Source organism: Anomaloglossus baeobatrachus, chromosome 3 (assembly GCF_048569485.1).
Source record: "Anomaloglossus baeobatrachus isolate aAnoBae1 chromosome 3, aAnoBae1.hap1, whole genome shotgun sequence".
NCBI classification, from domain to species: Eukaryota; Metazoa; Chordata; class Amphibia; order Anura; family Aromobatidae; genus Anomaloglossus; species Anomaloglossus baeobatrachus.
In genome coordinates, this window is record NC_134355.1 from 131,789,223 (window position 1) to 131,804,492 (window position 15,270).

Sequence of the window (15,270 nt, forward strand, 5' to 3'; positions counted from 1 at the left end):
GCCGCAGCCCTCACTTGGCCCGGGGAGACCTCCTAGAAAAGGGGAGGCAGGGGGTTGATGATGGCTAAACCAAACGGTACCACACAGCCAGCCCGGCGAGAGGCCATCTTCCCCAGGCTGCTCCCTTCTCTGAGCCCTCCTTTCCACCAGAGGGTCACCCCTTCAAACGAGCTTCCTGCTCCCCAAAAAGCGGGCCGTCCATGGCCACAATATTCAAATGAGGACCGCCTCCCTCCCAGCAGCAGCCACAGGAGTCAGCCTCCCACTACAGCCACCTCCCGCTCATTCTGTCGTTCAACCCAAAGAAGGAAACCCCAGCAAGCTGGAGCATGCAAAAATTGCCATAAAACTCAGTTTTGCTCCTCTCCACGGAAATCTTTAGTAAAAGGCGAAAGATTTTTACGCTCTGAAGAGAAACCAGAGTATATCAGGCAAGGGCCTCCTCCCGACCTAACACCCTGGCCGCAGCCCTCACTTGGCCCGGGGAGACCTCCTAGAAAAGGGGAGGCAGGGGGTTGATGATGGCTAAACCAAACGGTACCACACAGCCAGCCCGGCGAGAGGCCATCTTCCCCAGGCTGCTCCCTTCTCTGAGCCCTCCTTTCCACCAGAGGGTCACCCCTTCAAACGAGCTTCCTGCTCCCCAAAAAGCGGGCCGTCCATGGCCACAATATTCAAATGAGGACCGCCTCCCTCCCAGCAGCAGCCACAGGAGTCAGCCTCCCACTACAGCCACCTCCCGCTCATTCTGTCATTCAACCCAAAGAAGGAAACCCCAGCAAGCTGGAGCATGCAAAAATTGCCATAAAACTCAGTTTTGCTCCTCTTCACGGAAATCTTTAGTAAAAGGCGAAAGATTTTTACGTTCTGAAGAGAAACCAGAGTATATCAGGCAAGGGCCTCCTCCCGACCTAACACCCTGGCCGCAGCCCTCACTTGGCCCGGGGAGACCTCCTAGAAAAGGGGAGGCAGGGGGTTGATGATGGGTAAACCAAACGGTACCACACAGCCAGCCCGGCGAGAGGCCATCTTCCCCAGGCTGCTCCCTTCTCTGAGCCCTCCTTTCCACCAGAGGGTCACCCCTTCAAACGAGCTTCCTGCTCCCCAAAAAGCGGGCCGTCCATGGCCACAATATTCAAATGAGGACCGCCTCCCTCCCAGCAGCAGCCACAGGAGTCAGCCTCCCACTACAGCCACCTCCCGCTCATTCTGTCGTTCAACCCAAAGAAGGAAACCCCAGCAAGCTGGAGCATGCAAAAATTGCCATAAAACTCAGTTTTGCTCCTCTCCACGGAAATCTTTAGTAAAAGGCGAAAGATTTTTACGCTCTGAAGAGAAACCAAAGTATATCAGGCAAGGGCCTCCTCCCGACCTAACACCCTGGCCGCAGCCCTCACTTGGCCCGGGGAGACCTCCTAGAAAAGGGGAGGCAGGGGGTTGATGATGGCTAAACCAAACGGTACCACACAGCCAGCCCGGCGAGAGGCCATCTTCCCCAGGCTGCTCCCTACTCTGAGCCCTCCTTTCCACCAGAGGGTCACCCCTTCAAACGAGCTTCCTGCTCCCCAAAAAGCGGGCCGTCCATGGCCACAATATTCAAATGAGGACCGCCTCCCTCCCAGCAGCAGCCACAGGAGTCAGCCTCCCACTACAGCCACCTCCCGCTCATTCTGTCGTTCAACCCAAAGAAGGAAACCCCAGCAAGCTGGAGCATGCAAAAATTGCCATAAAACTCAGTTTTGCTCCTCTCCACGGAAATCTTTAGTAAAAGGCGAAAGATTTTTACGTTCTGAAGAGAAACCAGAGTATATCAGGCAAGGGCCTCCTCCCGACCTAACACCCTGGCCGCAGCCCTCACTTGGCCCGGGGAGACCTCCTAGAAAAGGGGAGGCAGGGGGTTGATGATGGCTAAACCAAACGGTACCACACAGCCAGCCCGGCGAGAGGCCATCTTCCCCAGGCTGCTCCCTTCTCTGAGCCCTCCTTTCCACCAGAGGGTCACCCCTTCAAACGAGCTTCCTGCTCCCCAAAAAGCGGGCCGTCCATGGCCACAATATTCAAATGAGGACCGCCTCCCTCCCAGCAGCAGCCACAGGAGTCAGCCTCCCACTACAGCCACCTCCCGCTCATTCTGTCGTTCAACCCAAAGAAGGAAACCCCAGCAAGCTGGAGCATGCAAAAATTGCCATAAAACTCAGTTTTGCTCCTCTCCACGGAAATCTTTAGTAAAAGGCGAAAGCTTTTTACGTTCTGAAGAGAAACCAGAGTATATCAGGCAAGGGCCTCCTCCCGACCTAACACCCTGGCCGCAGCCCTCACTTGGCCCGGGGAGACCTCCTAGAAAAGGGGAGGCAGGGGGTTGATGATGGCTAAACCAAACGGTACCACACAGCCAGCCCGGCGAGAGGCCATCTTCCCCAGGCTGCTCCCTTCTCTGAGCCCTCCTTTCCACCAGAGGGTCACCCCTTCAAACGAGCTTCCTGCTCCCCAAAAAGCGGGCCGTCCATGGCCACAATATTCAAATGAGGACCGCCTCCCTCCCAGCAGCAGCCACAGGAGTCAGCCTCCCACTACAGCCACCTCCCGCTCATTCTGTCGTTCAACCCAAAGAAGGAAACCCCAGCAAGCTGGAGCATGCAAAAATTGCCATAAAACTCAGTTTTGCTCCTCTCCACGGAAATCTTTAGTAAAAGGCGAAAGATTTTTACGTTCTGAAGAGAAACCAGAGTATATCAGGCAAGGGCCTCCTCCCGACCTAACACCCTGGCTGCAGCCCTCACTTGGCCCGGGGAGACCTCCTAGAAAAGGGGAGGCAGGGGGTTGATGATGGCTAAACCAAACGGTACCACACAGCCAGCCCGGCGAGAGGCCATCTTCCCCAGGCTGCTCCCTTCTCTGAGCCCTCCTTTCCACCAGAGGGTCACCCCTTCAAACGAGCTTCCTGCTCCCCAAAAAGCGGGCCGTCCATGGCCACAATATTCAAATGAGGACCGCCTCCCTCCCAGCAGCAGCCACAGGAGTCAGCCTCCCACTACAGCCACCTCCCGCTCATTCTGTCGTTCAACCCAAAGAAGGAAACCCCAGCAAGCTGGAGCATGCAAAAATTGCCATAAAACTCAGTTTTGCTCCTCTCCACGGAAATCTTTAGTAAAAGGCGAAAGATTTTTACGCTCTGAAGAGAAACCAGAGTATATCAGGCAAGGGCCTCCTCCCGACCTAACACCCTGGCCGCAGCCCTCACTTGGCCCGGGGAGACCTCCTAGAAAAGGGGAGGCAGGGGGTTGATGATGGCTAAACCAAACGGTACCACACAGCCAGCCCGGCGAGAGGCCATCTTCCCCAGGCTGCTCCCTTCTCTGAGCCCTCCTTTCCACCAGAGGGTCACCCCTTCAAACGAGCTTCCTGCTCCCCAAAAAGCGGGCCGTCCATGGCCACAATATTCAAATGAGGACCGCCTCCCTCCCAGCAGCAGCCACAGGAGTCAGCCTCCCACTACAGCCACCTCCCGCTCATTCTGTCATTCAACCCAAAGAAGGAAACCCCAGCAAGCTGGAGCATGCAAAAATTGCCATAAAACTCAGTTTTGCTCCTCTCCACGGAAATCTTTAGTAAAAGGCGAAAGATTTTTACGTTCTGAAGAGAAACCAGAGTATATCAGGCAAGGGCCTCCTCCCGACCTAACACCCTGGCCGCAGCCCTCACTTGGCCCGGGGAGACCTCCTAGAAAAGGGGAGGCAGGGGGTTGATGATGGCTAAACCAAACGGTACCACACAGCCAGCCCGGCGAGAGGCCATCTTCCCCAGGCTGCTCCCTTCTCTGAGCCCTCCTTTCCACCAGAGGGTCACCCCTTCAAACGAGCTTCCTGCTCCCCAAAAAGCGGGCCGTCCATGGCCACAATATTCAAATGAGGACCGCCTCCCTCCCAGCAGCAGCCACAGGAGTCAGCCTCCCACTACAGCCACCTCCCGCTCATTCTGTCGTTCAACCCAAAGAAGGAAACCCCAGCAAGCTGGAGCATGCAAAAATTGCCATAAAACTCAGTTTTGCTCCTCTCCACGGAAATCTTTAGTAAAAGGCGAAAGATTTTTACGCTCTGAAGAGAAACCAAAGTATATCAGGCAAGGGCCTCCTCCCGACCTAACACCCTGGCCGCAGCCCTCACTTGGCCCGGGGAGACCTCCTAGAAAAGGGGAGGCAGGGGGTTGATGATGGCTAAACCAAACGGTACCACACAGCCAGCCCGGCGAGAGGCCATCTTCCCCAGGCTGCTCCCTACTCTGAGCCCTCCTTTCCACCAGAGGGTCACCCCTTCAAACGAGCTTCCTGCTCCCCAAAAAGCGGGCCGTCCATGGCCACAATATTCAAATGAGGACCGCCTCCCTCCCAGCAGCAGCCACAGGAGTCAGCCTCCCACTACAGCCACCTCCCGCTCATTCTGTCGTTCAACCCAAAGAAGGAAACCCCAGCAAGCTGGAGCATGCAAAAATTGCCATAAAACTCAGTTTTGCTCCTCTCCACGGAAATCTTTAGTAAAAGGCGAAAGATTTTTACGTTCTGAAGAGAAACCAGAGTATATCAGGCAAGGGCCTCCTCCCGACCTAACACCCTGGCCGCAGCCCTCACTTGGCCCGGGGAGACCTCCTAGAAAAAAGGAGGCAGGGGGTTGATGATGGCTAAACCAAACGGTACCACACAGCCAGCCCGGCGAGAGGCCATCTTCCCCAGGCTGCTCCCTTCTCTGAGCCCTCCTTTCCACCAGAGGGTCACCCCTTCAAACGAGCTTCCTGCTCCCCAAAAAGCGGGCCGTCCATGGCCACAATATTCAAATGAGGACCGCCTCCCTCCCAGCAGCAGCCACAGGAGTCAGCCTCCCACTACAGCCACCTCCCGCTCATTCTGTCGTTCAACCCAAAGAAGGAAACCCCAGCAAGCTGGAGCATGCAAAAATTGCCATAAAACTCAGTTTTGCTCCTCTCCACGGAAATGTTTAGTAAAAGGCGAAAGATTTTTACGTTCTGAAGAGAAACCAGAGTATATCAGGCAAGGGCCTCCTCCCGACCTAACACCCTGGCCGCAGCCCTCACTTGGCCCGGGGAGACCTCCTAGAAAAGGGGAGGCAGGGGGTTGATGATGGCTAAACCAAACGGTACCACACAGCCAGCCCGGCGAGAGGCCATCTTCCCCAGGCTGCTCCCTTCTCTGAGCCCTCCTTTCCACCAGAGGGTCACCCCTTCAAACGAGCTTCCTGCTCCCCAAAAAGCGGGCCGTCCATGGCCACAATATTCAAATGAGGACCGCCTCCCTCCCAGCAGCAGCCACAGGAGTCAGCCTCCCACTACAGCCACCTCCCGCTCATTCTGTCGTTCAACCCAAAGAAGGAAACCCCAGCAAGCTGGAGCATGCAAAAATTGCCATAAAACTCAGTTTTGCTCCTCTCCACGGAAATCTTTAGTAAAAGGCGAAAGATTTTTACGTTCTGAAGAGAAACCAGAGTATATCAGGCAAGGGCCTCCTCCCGACCTAACACCCTGGCTGCAGCCCTCACTTGGCCCGGGGAGACCTCCTAGAAAAGGGGAGGCAGGGGGTTGATGATGGCTAAACCAAACGGTACCACACAGCCAGCCCGGCGAGAGGCCATCTTCCCCAGGCTGCTCCCTTCTCTGAGCCCTCCTTTCCACCAGAGGGTCACCCCTTCAAACGAGCTTCCTGCTCCCCAAAAAGCGGGCCGTCCATGGCCACAATATTCAAATGAGGACCGCCTCCCTCCCAGCAGCAGCCACAGGAGTCAGCCTCCCACTACAGCCACCTCCCGCTCATTCTGTCGTTCAACCCAAAGAAGGAAACCCCAGCAAGCTGGAGCATGCAAAAATTGCCATAAAACTCAGTTTTGCTCCTCTCCACGGAAATCTTTAGTAAAAGGCGAAAGATTTTTACGCTCTGAAGAGAAACCAGAGTATATCAGGCAAGGGTCTCCTCCCGACCTAACACCCTGGCCGCAGCCCTCACTTGGCCCGGGGAGACCTCCTAGAAAAGGGGAGGCAGGGGGTTGATGATGGCTAAACCAAACGGTACCACACAGCCAGCCCGGCGAGAGGCCATCTTCCCCAGGCTGCTCCCTTCTCTGAGCCCTCCTTTCCACCAGAGGGTCACCCCTTCAAACGAGCTTCCTGCTCCCCAAAAAGCGGGCCGTCCATGGCCACAATATTCAAATGAGGACCGCCTCCCTCCCAGCAGCAGCCACAGGAGTCAGCCTCCCACTACAGCCACCTCCCGCTCATTCTGTCGTTCAACCCAAAGAAGGAAACCCCAGAAAGCTGGAGCATGCAAAAATTGCCATAAAACTCAGTTTTGCTCCTCTCCACGGAAATCGTTAGTAAAAGGCGAAAGATTTTTACGCTCTGAAGAGAAACCAGAGTATATCAGGCAAGGGCCTCCTCCCGACCTAACACCCTGGCCGCAGCCCTCACTTGGCCCGGGGAGACCTCCTAGAAAAGGGGAGGCAGGGGGTTGATGATGGCTAAACCAAACGGTACCACACAGCCAGCCCGGCGAGAGGCCATCTTCCCCAGGCTGCTCCCTTCTCTGAGCCCTCCTTTCCACCAGAGGGTCACCCCTTCAAACGAGCTTCCTGCTCCCCAAAAAGCGGGCCGTCCATGGCCACAATATTCAAATGAGGACCGCCTCCCTCCCAGCAGCAGCCACAGGAGTCAGCCTCCCACTACAGCCACCTCCCGCTCATTCTGTAGTTCAACCCAAAGAAGGAAACCCCAGCAAGCTGGAGCATGCAAAAATTGCCATAAAACTCAGTTTTGCTCCTCTCCACGGAAATCTTTAGTAAAAGGCGAAAGATTTTTACGCTCTGAAGAGAAACCAGAGTATATCAGGCAAGGGCCTCCTCCCGACCTAACACCCTGGCCGCAGCCCTCACTTGGCCCGGGGAGACCTCCTAGAAAAGGGGAGGCAGGGGGTTGATGATGGCTAAACCAAACGGTACCACACAGCCAGCCCGGCGAGAGGCCATCTTCCCCAGGCTGCTCCCTTCTCTGAGCCCTCCTTTCCACCAGAGGGTCACCCCTTCAAACGAGCTTCCTGCTCCCCAAAAAGCGGGCCGTCCATGGCCACAATATTCAAATGAGGACCGCCTCCCTCCCAGCAGCAGCCACAGGAGTCAGCCTCCCACTACAGCCACCTCCCGCTCATTCTGTCGTTCAACCCAAAGAAGGAAACCCCAGCAAGCTGGAGCATGCAAAAATTGCCATAAAACTCAGTTTTGCTCCTCTCCACGGAAATTTTTAGTAAAAGGCGAAAGAGTTTTACGCTCTGAAGAGAAACCAGAGTATATCAGGCAAGGGCCTCCTCCCGACCTAACACCCTGGCCGCAGCCCTCACTTGGCCCGGGGAGACCTCCTAGAAAAGGGGAGGCAGGGGGTTGATGATGGCTAAACCAAACGGTACCACACAGCCAGCCCGGCGAGAGGCCATCTTCCCCAGGCTGCTCCCTTCTCTGAGCCCTCCTTTCCACCAGAGGGTCACCCCTTCAAACGAGCTTCCTGCTCCCCAAAAAGCGGGCCGTCCATGGCCACAATATTCAAATGAGGACCGCCTCCCTCCCAGCAGCAGCCACAGGAGTCAGCCTCCCACTACAGCCACCTCCCGCTCATTCTGTCGTTCAACCCAAAGAAGGAAACCCCAGCAAGCTGGAGCATGCAAAAATTGCCACAAAACTCAGTTTTGCTCCTCTCCACGGAAATCGTTAGTAAAAGGCGAAAGATTTTTACGCTCTGAAGAGAAACCAGAGTATATCAGGCAAGGGCCTCCTCCCGACCTAACACCCTGGCCGCAGCCCTCACTTGGCCCGGGGAGACCTCCTAGAAAAGGGGAGGCAGGGGATTGATGATGGCTAAACCAAATGGTACCACACAGCCAGCCCGGCGAGAGGCCATCTTCCCCAGGCTGCTCCCTTCTCTGAGCCCTCCTTTCCACCAGAGGGTCACCCCTTCAAACGAGCTTCCTGCTCCCCAAAAAGCGGGCCGTCCATGGCCACAATATTCAAATGAGGACCGCCTCCCTCCCAGCAGCAGCCACAGGAGTCAGCCTCCCACTACAGCCACCTCCCGCTCATTCTGTAGTTCAACCCAAAGAAGGAAACCCCAGCAAGCTGGAGCATGCAAAAATTGCCATAAAACTCAGTTTTGCTCCTCTCCACGGAAATCTTTAGTAAAAGGCGAAAGATTTTTACACTCTGAAGAGAAACCAGAGTATATCAGGCAAGGGCCTCCTCCCGACCTAACACCCTGGCCGCAGCCCTCACTTGGCCCGGGGAGACCTCCTAGAAAAGGGGAGGCAGGGGGTTGATGATGGCTAAACCAAACGGTACCACACAGCCAGCCCGGCGAGAGGCCATCTTCCCCAGGCTGCTCCCTTCTCTGAGCCCTCCTTTCCACCAGAGGGTCACCCCTTCAAACGAGCTTCCTGCTCCCCAAAAAGCGGGCCGTCCATGGCCACAATATTCAAATGAGGACCACCTCCCTCCCAGCAGCAGCCACAGGAGTCAGCCTCCCACTACAGCCACCTCCCGCTCATTCTGTCGTTCAACCCAAAGAAGGAAACCCCAGCAAGCTGGAGCATGCAAAAATTGCCATAAAACTCAGTTTTGCTCCTCTCCACGGAAATCTTTAGTAAAAGGCGAAAGATTTTTACGTTCTGAAGAGAAACCAGAGTATATCAGGCAAGGGCCTCCTCCCGACCTAACACCCTGGCCGCAGCCCTCACTTGGCCCGGGGAGACCTCCTAGAAAAGGGGAGGCAGGGGGTTGATGATGGCTAAACCAAACGGTACCACACAGCCAGCCCGGCGAGAGGCCATCTTCCCCAGGCTGCTCCCTTCTCTGAGCCCTCCTTTCCACCAGAGGGTCACCCCTTCAAACGAGCTTCCTGCTCCCCAAAAAGCGGGCCGTCCATGGCCACAATATTCAAATGAGGACCGCCTCCCTCCCAGCAGCAGCCACAGGAGTCAGCCTCCCACTACAGCCACCTCCCGCTCATTCTGTCGTTCAACCCAAAGAAGGAAACCCCAGCAAGCTGGAGCATGCAAAAATTGCCATAAAACTCAGTTTTGCTCCTCTCCACGGAAATCTTTAGTAAAAGGCGAAAGATTTTTACGTTCTGAAGAGAAACCAGAGTATATCAGGCAAGGGCCTCCTCCCGACCTAACACCCTGGCCGCAGCCCTCACTTGGCCCGTGGAGACCTCCTAGAAAAGGGGAGGCAGGGGGTTGATGATGGCTAAACCAAACGGTACCACACAGCCAGCCCGGCGAGAGGCCATCTTCCCCAGGCTGCTCCCTTCTCTGAGCCCTCCTTTCCACCAGAGGGTCACCCCTTCAAACGAGCTTCCTGCTCCCCAAAAAGCGGGCCGTCCATGGCCACAATATTCAAATGAGGACCGCCTCCCTCCCAGCAGCAGCCACAGGAGTCAGCCTCCCACTACAGCCAACTCCCGCTCATTCTGTCGTTCAACCCAAAGAAGGAAACCCCAGCAAGCTGGAGCATGCAAAAATTGCCATAAAACTCAGTTTTGCTCCTCTCCACGGAAATCTTTAGTAAAGGGCGAAAGATTTTTACGTTCTGAAGAGAAACCAGAGTATATCAGGCAAGGGCCTCCTCCCGACCTAACACCCTGGCCGCAGCCCTCACTTGGCCCGGGGAGACCTCCTAGAAAAGGGGAGGCAGGGGGTTGATGATGGCTAAACCAAACGGTACCACACAGCCAGCCCGGCGAGAGGCCATCTTCCCCAGGCTGCTCCCTTCTCTGAGCCCTCCTTTCCACCAGAGGGTCACCCCTTCAAACGAGCTTCCTGCTCCCCAAAAAGCGGGCCGTCCATGGCCACAATATTCAAATGAGGACCGCCTCCCTCCCAGCAGCAGCCACAGGAGTCAGCCTCCCACTACAGCCACCTCCCGCTCATTCTGTCGTTCAACCCAAAGAAGGAAACCCCAGCAAGCTGGAGCATGCAAAAATTGCCATAAAACTCAGTTTTGCTCCTCTCCACGGAAATCTTTAGTAAAAGGCGAAAGATTTTTACGTTCTGAAGAGAAACCAGAGTATATCAGGCAAGGGCCTCCTCCCGACCTAACACCCTGGCCGCAGCCCTCACTTGGCCCGGGGAGACCTCCTAGAAAAGGGGAGGCAGGGGGTTGATGATGGCTAAACCAAACGGTACCACACAGCCAGCCCGGCGAGAGGCCATCTTCCCCAGGCTGCTCCCTTCTCTGAGCCCTCCTTTCCACCAGAGGGTCACCCCTTCAAACGAGCTTCCTGCTCCCCAAAAAGCGGGCCGTCCATGGCCACAATATTCAAATGAGGACCGCCTCCCTCCCAGCAACAGCCACAGGAGTCAGCCTCCCACTACAGCCACCTCCCGCTCATTCTGTCGTTCAACCCAAAGAAGGAAACCCCAGCAAGCTGGAGCATGCAAAAATTGCCATAAAACTCAGTTTTGCTCCTCTCCACGGAAATCTTTAGTAAAAGGCGAAAGATTTTTACGTTCTGAAGAGAAACCAGAGTATATCAGGCAAGGGCCTCCTCCCGACCTAACACCCTGGCCGCAGCCCTCACTTGGCCCGGGGAGACCTCCTAGAAAAGGGGAGGCAGGGGGTTGTTGATGGCTAAACCAAACGGTACCACACAGCCAGCCCGGCGAGAGGCCATCTTCCCCAGGCTGCTCCCTTCTCTGAGCCCTCCTTTCCAAAAGAGGGTCACCCCTTCAAACGAGCTTCCTGCTCCCCAAAAAGCGGGCCGTCCATGGCCACAATATCCAAATGAGGACCGCCTCCCTCCCAGCAGCAGCCACAGGAGTCAGCCTCCCACTACAGCCACCTCCCGCTCATTCTGTCGTTCAACCCAAAGAAGGAAACCCCAGCAAGCTGGAGCATGCAAAAATTGCCATAAAACTCAGTTTTGCTCCTCTCCACGGAAATCTTTAGTAAAAGGCGAAAGATTTTTACGTTCTGAAGAGAAACCAGAGTATATCAGGCAAGGGCCTCCTCCCGACCTAACACCCTGGCCGCAGCCCTCACTTGGCCCGGGGAGACCTCCTAGAAAAGGGGAGGCAGGGGGTTGATGATGGCTAAACCAAACGGTACCACACAGCCAGCCCGGCGAGAGGCCATCTTCCCCAGGCTGCTCCCTTCTCTGAGCCCTCCTTTCCACCAGAGGGTCACCCCTTCAAACGAGCTTCCTGCTCCCCAAAAAGCGGGCCGTCCATGGCCACAATATTCAAATGAGGACCGCCTCCCTCCCAGCAGCAGCCACAGGAGTCAGCCTCCCACTACAGCCACCTCCCGCTCATTCTGTCGTTCAACCCAAAGAAGGAAACCCCAGCAAGCTGGAGCATGCAAAAATTGCCATAAAACTCAGTTTTGCTCCTCTCCACGGAAATCTTTAGTAAAAGGCGAAAGATTTTTACGTTCTGAAGAGAAACCAGAGTATATCAGGCAAGGGCCTCCTCCCGACCTAACACTCTGGCCGCAGCCCTCACTTGGCCCGGGGAGACCTCCTAGAAAAGGGGAGGCAGGGGGTTGATGATGGCTAAACCAAACGGTACCACACAGCCAGCCCGGCGAGAGGCCATCTTCCCCAGGCTGCTCCCTTCTCTGAGCCCTCCTTTCCACCAGAGGGTCACCCCTTCAAACGAGCTTCCTGCTCCCCAAAAAGCGGGCCGTCCATGGCCACAATATTCAAATGAGGACCGCCTCCCTCCCAGCAGCAGCCACAGGAGTCAGCCTCCCACTACAGCCACCTCCCGCTCATTCTGTCGTTCAACCCAAAGAAGGAAACCCCAGCAAGCTGGAGCATGCAAAAATTGCCATAAAACTCAGTTTTGCTCCTCTCCACGGAAATCTTTAGTAAAAGGCGAAAGATTTTTACATTCTGAAGAGAAACCAAAGTATATCAGGCAAGGGCCTCCTCCCGACCTAACACCCTGGCCGCAGCCCTCACTTGGCCCGGGGAGACCTCCTAGAAAAGGGGAGGCAGGGGGTTGATGATGGCTAAACCAAACGGTACCACACAGCCAGCCCGGCGAGAGGCCATCTTCCCCAGGCTGCTCCCTTCTCTGAGCCCTCCTTTCCACCAGAGGGTCACCCCTTCAAACGAGCTTACTGCTCCCCAAAAAGCGGGCCGTCCATGGCCACAATATTCAAATGAGGACCGCCTCCCTCCCAGCAGCAGCCACAGGAGTCAGCCTCCCACTACAGTCACCTCCCGCTCATTCTGTCGTTCAACCCAAAGAAGGAAACCCCAGCAAGCTGGAGCATGCAAAAATTGCCATAAAACTCAGTTTTGCTCCTCTCCACGGAAATCTTTAGTAAAAGGCGAAAGATTTTTACGTTCTGAAGAGAAACCAGAGTATATCAGGCAAGGGCCTCCTCCCGACCTAACACCCTGGCCGCAGCCCTCACTTGGCCCGGGGAGACCTCCTAGAAAAGGGGAGGCAGGGGGTTGATGATGGCTAAACCAAACGGTACCACACAGCCAGCCCGGCGAGAGGCCATCTTCCCCAGGCTGCTCCCTTCTCTGAGCCCTCCTTTCCACCAGAGGGTCACCCCTTCAAACGAGCTTCCTGCTCCCCAAAAAGCGGGCCGTCCATGGCCACAATATTCAAATGAGGACCGCCTCCCTCCCAGCAGCAGCCACAGGAGTCAGCCTCCCACTACAGCCACCTCCCGCTCATTCTGTCGTTCAACCCAAAGAAGGAAACCCCAGCAAGCTGGAGCATGCAAAAATTGCCATAAAACTCAGTTTTGCTCCTCTCCACGGAAATCTTTAGTAAAAGGCGAAAGATTTTTACGTTCTGAAGAGAAACCAGAGTATATCAGGCAAGGGCCTCCTCCCGACCTAACACCCTGGCCGCAGCCCTCACTTGGCCCGGGGAGACCTCCTAGAAAAGGGGAGGCAGGGGGTTGATGATGGCTAAACCAAACGGTACCACACAGCCAGCCCGGCGAGAGGCCATCTTCCCCAGGCTGCTCCCTTCTCTGAGCCCTCCTTTCCACCAGAACGTCACCCCTTCAAACGAGCTTCCTGCTCCCCAAAAAGCGGGCCGTCCATGGCCACAATATTCAAATGAGGACCGCCTCCCTCCCAGCAGCAGCCACAGGAGTCAGCCTCCAGCCACCTCCCGCTCATTCTGTCGTTCAACCCAAAGAAGGAAACCCCAGCAAGCTGGAGCATGCAAAAATTGCCATAAAACTCAGTTTTGCTCCTCTCCACGGAAATCTTTAGTAAAAGGCGAAAGATTTTTACGTTCTGAAGAGAAACCAGAGTATATCAGGCAAGGGCCTCCTCCCGACCTAACACCCTGGCCGCAGCCCTCACTTGGCCCGGGGAGACCTCCTAGAAAAGGGGAGGCAGGGGGTTGATGATGGCTGAACCAAACGGTACCACACAGCCAGCCCGGCGAGAGGCCATCTTCCCCAGGCTGCTCCCTTCTCTGAGCCCTCCTTTCCACCAGAGGGTCACCCCTTCAAACGAGCTTCCTGCTCCCCAAAAAGCGGGCCGTCCATGGCCACAATATTCAAATGAGGACCGCCTCCCTCCCAGCAGCAGCCACAGGAGTCAGCCTCCCACTACAGCCACCTCCCGCTCATTCTGTCGTTCAACCCAAAGAAGGAAACCCCAGCAAGCTGGAGCATGCAAAAATTGCCATAAAACTCAGTTTTGCTCCTCTCCACGGAAATCTTTAGTAAAAGGCGAAAGATTTTTACGTTCTGAAGAGAAACCAGAGTATATCAGGCAAGGGCCTCCTCCCGACCTAACACCCTGGCCGCAGCCCTCACTTGGCCCGGGGAGACCTCCTAGAAAAGGGGAGGCAGGGGGTTGATGATGGCTAAACCAAACGGTACCACACAGCCAGCCCGGCGAGAGGCCATCTTCCCCAGGCTGCTCCCTTCTCTGAGCCCTCCTTTCCACCAGAGGGTCACCCCTTCAAACGAGCTTACTGCTCCCCAAAAAGCGGGCCGTCCATGGCCACAATATTCAAATGAGGACCGCCTCCCTCCCAGCAGCAGCCACAGGAGTCAGCCTCCCACTACAGTCACCTCCCGCTCATTCTGTCGTTCAACCCAAAGAAGGAAACCCCAGCAAGCTGGAGCATGCAAAAATTGCCATAAAACTCAGTTTTGCTCCTCTCCACGGAAATCTTTAGTAAAAGGCGAAAGATTTTTACGTTCTGAAGAGAAACCAGAGTATATCAGGCAAGGGCCTCCTCCCGACCTAACACCCTGGCCGCAGCCCTCACTTGGCCCGGGGAGACCTCCTAGAAAAGGGGAGGCAGGGGGTTGATGATGGCTAAACCAAACGGTACCACACAGCCAGCCCGGCGAGAGGCCATCTTCCCCAGGCTGCTCCCTTCTCTGAGCCCTCCTTTCCACCAGAGGGTCACCCCTTCAAACGAGCTTCCTGCTCCCCAAAAAGCGGGCCGTCCATGGCCACAATATTCAAATGAGGACCGCCTCCCTCCCAGCAGCAGCCACAGGAGTCAGCCTCCCACTACAGCCACCTCCCGCTCATTCTGTCGTTCAACCCAAAGAAGGAAACCCCAGCAAGCTGGAGCATGCAAAAATTGCCATAAAACTCAGTTTTGCTCCTCTCCACGGAAATCTTTAGTAAAAGGCGAAAGATTTTTACGTTCTGAAGAGAAACCAGAGTATATCAGGCAAGGGCCTCCTCCCGACCTAACACCCTGGCCGCAGCCCTCACTTGGCCCGGGGAGACCTCCTAGAAAAGGGGAGGCAGGGGGTTGATGATGGCTAAACCAAACGGTACCACACAGCCAGCCCGGCGAGAGGCCATCTTCCCCAGGCTGCTCCCTTCTCTGAGCCCTCCTTTCCACCAGAACGTCACCCCTTCAAACGAGCTTCCTGCTCCCCAAAAAGCGGGCCGTCCATGGCCACAATATTCAAATGAGGACCGCCTCCCTCCCAGCAGCAGCCACAGGAGTCAGCCTCCAGCCACCTCCCGCTCATTCTGTCGTTCAACCCAAAGAAGGAAACCCCAGCAAGCTGGAGCATGCAAAAATTGCCATAAAACTCAGTTTTGCTCCTCTCCACGGAAATCTTTAGTAAAAGGCGAAAGATTTTTACGTTCTGAAGAGAAACCAGAGTATATCAGGCAAGGGCCTCCTCCCGACCTAACACCCTGGCCGCAGCCCTCACTTGGCCCGGGGAGACCTCCTAGAAAAGGGGAGGCAGGGGGTTGATGATGGCTGAA

General features: G+C 55.7%; 33 non-coding genes across 33 annotated transcripts; all 33 read right to left on the reverse strand.

The window, feature by feature from the left end:
- Positions 1-310: 310 nt before the first annotated feature.
- Positions 311-426, reverse strand: LOC142297583 (U5 spliceosomal RNA). The gene has a single exon (XR_012751862.1). It is a non-coding gene; the product is annotated as a U5 spliceosomal RNA (small nuclear RNA).
- A 345-nt stretch (positions 427-771) lies between these two features.
- Positions 772-887, reverse strand: LOC142298435 (U5 spliceosomal RNA). Its single transcript, XR_012752637.1, has one exon. It is a non-coding gene; the product is annotated as a U5 spliceosomal RNA (small nuclear RNA).
- Positions 888-1,232: 345 nt separating this feature from the next.
- Positions 1,233-1,348, reverse strand: LOC142297685 (U5 spliceosomal RNA). Its single transcript, XR_012751960.1, has one exon. It is a non-coding gene; the product is annotated as a U5 spliceosomal RNA (small nuclear RNA).
- Positions 1,349-1,693: 345 nt separating this feature from the next.
- Positions 1,694-1,809, reverse strand: LOC142298059 (U5 spliceosomal RNA). The gene has a single exon (XR_012752276.1). It is a non-coding gene; the product is annotated as a U5 spliceosomal RNA (small nuclear RNA).
- Positions 1,810-2,154: 345 nt separating this feature from the next.
- Positions 2,155-2,270, reverse strand: LOC142297821 (U5 spliceosomal RNA). The gene has a single exon (XR_012752091.1). It is a non-coding gene; the product is annotated as a U5 spliceosomal RNA (small nuclear RNA).
- Positions 2,271-2,615: 345 nt separating this feature from the next.
- On the reverse strand, positions 2,616-2,731 carry LOC142298060 (U5 spliceosomal RNA). Its single transcript, XR_012752277.1, has one exon. It is a non-coding gene; the product is annotated as a U5 spliceosomal RNA (small nuclear RNA).
- A 345-nt stretch (positions 2,732-3,076) lies between these two features.
- LOC142297584 (U5 spliceosomal RNA) lies at positions 3,077-3,192 on the reverse strand. Its single transcript, XR_012751863.1, has one exon. It is a non-coding gene; the product is annotated as a U5 spliceosomal RNA (small nuclear RNA).
- A 345-nt stretch (positions 3,193-3,537) lies between these two features.
- Positions 3,538-3,653, reverse strand: LOC142298061 (U5 spliceosomal RNA). The gene has a single exon (XR_012752278.1). It is a non-coding gene; the product is annotated as a U5 spliceosomal RNA (small nuclear RNA).
- A 345-nt stretch (positions 3,654-3,998) lies between these two features.
- Positions 3,999-4,114, reverse strand: LOC142297686 (U5 spliceosomal RNA). The gene has a single exon (XR_012751961.1). It is a non-coding gene; the product is annotated as a U5 spliceosomal RNA (small nuclear RNA).
- Positions 4,115-4,459: 345 nt separating this feature from the next.
- LOC142298062 (U5 spliceosomal RNA) lies at positions 4,460-4,575 on the reverse strand. Its single transcript, XR_012752279.1, has one exon. It is a non-coding gene; the product is annotated as a U5 spliceosomal RNA (small nuclear RNA).
- Positions 4,576-4,920: 345 nt separating this feature from the next.
- Positions 4,921-5,036, reverse strand: LOC142297827 (U5 spliceosomal RNA). The gene has a single exon (XR_012752096.1). It is a non-coding gene; the product is annotated as a U5 spliceosomal RNA (small nuclear RNA).
- A 345-nt stretch (positions 5,037-5,381) lies between these two features.
- LOC142298063 (U5 spliceosomal RNA) lies at positions 5,382-5,497 on the reverse strand. Its single transcript, XR_012752280.1, has one exon. It is a non-coding gene; the product is annotated as a U5 spliceosomal RNA (small nuclear RNA).
- A 345-nt stretch (positions 5,498-5,842) lies between these two features.
- LOC142297585 (U5 spliceosomal RNA) lies at positions 5,843-5,958 on the reverse strand. The gene has a single exon (XR_012751864.1). It is a non-coding gene; the product is annotated as a U5 spliceosomal RNA (small nuclear RNA).
- Positions 5,959-6,303: 345 nt separating this feature from the next.
- Positions 6,304-6,419, reverse strand: LOC142297861 (U5 spliceosomal RNA). Its single transcript, XR_012752127.1, has one exon. It is a non-coding gene; the product is annotated as a U5 spliceosomal RNA (small nuclear RNA).
- Positions 6,420-6,764: 345 nt separating this feature from the next.
- LOC142297587 (U5 spliceosomal RNA) lies at positions 6,765-6,880 on the reverse strand. The gene has a single exon (XR_012751865.1). It is a non-coding gene; the product is annotated as a U5 spliceosomal RNA (small nuclear RNA).
- Positions 6,881-7,225: 345 nt separating this feature from the next.
- LOC142297876 (U5 spliceosomal RNA) lies at positions 7,226-7,341 on the reverse strand. Its single transcript, XR_012752142.1, has one exon. It is a non-coding gene; the product is annotated as a U5 spliceosomal RNA (small nuclear RNA).
- Positions 7,342-7,686: 345 nt separating this feature from the next.
- On the reverse strand, positions 7,687-7,802 carry LOC142297879 (U5 spliceosomal RNA). Its single transcript, XR_012752145.1, has one exon. It is a non-coding gene; the product is annotated as a U5 spliceosomal RNA (small nuclear RNA).
- A 345-nt stretch (positions 7,803-8,147) lies between these two features.
- Positions 8,148-8,263, reverse strand: LOC142297714 (U5 spliceosomal RNA). Its single transcript, XR_012751989.1, has one exon. It is a non-coding gene; the product is annotated as a U5 spliceosomal RNA (small nuclear RNA).
- Positions 8,264-8,608: 345 nt separating this feature from the next.
- Positions 8,609-8,724, reverse strand: LOC142298064 (U5 spliceosomal RNA). Its single transcript, XR_012752282.1, has one exon. It is a non-coding gene; the product is annotated as a U5 spliceosomal RNA (small nuclear RNA).
- Positions 8,725-9,069: 345 nt separating this feature from the next.
- Positions 9,070-9,185, reverse strand: LOC142298065 (U5 spliceosomal RNA). The gene has a single exon (XR_012752283.1). It is a non-coding gene; the product is annotated as a U5 spliceosomal RNA (small nuclear RNA).
- Positions 9,186-9,530: 345 nt separating this feature from the next.
- LOC142297795 (U5 spliceosomal RNA) lies at positions 9,531-9,646 on the reverse strand. The gene has a single exon (XR_012752066.1). It is a non-coding gene; the product is annotated as a U5 spliceosomal RNA (small nuclear RNA).
- A 345-nt stretch (positions 9,647-9,991) lies between these two features.
- Positions 9,992-10,107, reverse strand: LOC142298066 (U5 spliceosomal RNA). Its single transcript, XR_012752284.1, has one exon. It is a non-coding gene; the product is annotated as a U5 spliceosomal RNA (small nuclear RNA).
- A 345-nt stretch (positions 10,108-10,452) lies between these two features.
- On the reverse strand, positions 10,453-10,568 carry LOC142298067 (U5 spliceosomal RNA). The gene has a single exon (XR_012752285.1). It is a non-coding gene; the product is annotated as a U5 spliceosomal RNA (small nuclear RNA).
- Positions 10,569-10,913: 345 nt separating this feature from the next.
- Positions 10,914-11,029, reverse strand: LOC142298068 (U5 spliceosomal RNA). The gene has a single exon (XR_012752286.1). It is a non-coding gene; the product is annotated as a U5 spliceosomal RNA (small nuclear RNA).
- Positions 11,030-11,374: 345 nt separating this feature from the next.
- LOC142298070 (U5 spliceosomal RNA) lies at positions 11,375-11,490 on the reverse strand. Its single transcript, XR_012752287.1, has one exon. It is a non-coding gene; the product is annotated as a U5 spliceosomal RNA (small nuclear RNA).
- Positions 11,491-11,835: 345 nt separating this feature from the next.
- LOC142297743 (U5 spliceosomal RNA) lies at positions 11,836-11,951 on the reverse strand. The gene has a single exon (XR_012752017.1). It is a non-coding gene; the product is annotated as a U5 spliceosomal RNA (small nuclear RNA).
- Positions 11,952-12,296: 345 nt separating this feature from the next.
- LOC142298071 (U5 spliceosomal RNA) lies at positions 12,297-12,412 on the reverse strand. Its single transcript, XR_012752288.1, has one exon. It is a non-coding gene; the product is annotated as a U5 spliceosomal RNA (small nuclear RNA).
- Positions 12,413-12,757: 345 nt separating this feature from the next.
- Positions 12,758-12,873, reverse strand: LOC142298072 (U5 spliceosomal RNA). Its single transcript, XR_012752289.1, has one exon. It is a non-coding gene; the product is annotated as a U5 spliceosomal RNA (small nuclear RNA).
- Positions 12,874-13,212: 339 nt separating this feature from the next.
- Positions 13,213-13,328, reverse strand: LOC142298073 (U5 spliceosomal RNA). The gene has a single exon (XR_012752290.1). It is a non-coding gene; the product is annotated as a U5 spliceosomal RNA (small nuclear RNA).
- A 345-nt stretch (positions 13,329-13,673) lies between these two features.
- On the reverse strand, positions 13,674-13,789 carry LOC142298074 (U5 spliceosomal RNA). The gene has a single exon (XR_012752291.1). It is a non-coding gene; the product is annotated as a U5 spliceosomal RNA (small nuclear RNA).
- Positions 13,790-14,134: 345 nt separating this feature from the next.
- Positions 14,135-14,250, reverse strand: LOC142298075 (U5 spliceosomal RNA). The gene has a single exon (XR_012752292.1). It is a non-coding gene; the product is annotated as a U5 spliceosomal RNA (small nuclear RNA).
- A 345-nt stretch (positions 14,251-14,595) lies between these two features.
- On the reverse strand, positions 14,596-14,711 carry LOC142298076 (U5 spliceosomal RNA). Its single transcript, XR_012752293.1, has one exon. It is a non-coding gene; the product is annotated as a U5 spliceosomal RNA (small nuclear RNA).
- A 339-nt stretch (positions 14,712-15,050) lies between these two features.
- Positions 15,051-15,166, reverse strand: LOC142298077 (U5 spliceosomal RNA). Its single transcript, XR_012752294.1, has one exon. It is a non-coding gene; the product is annotated as a U5 spliceosomal RNA (small nuclear RNA).
- Between the last annotated feature and the right edge of the window lie 104 nt (positions 15,167-15,270).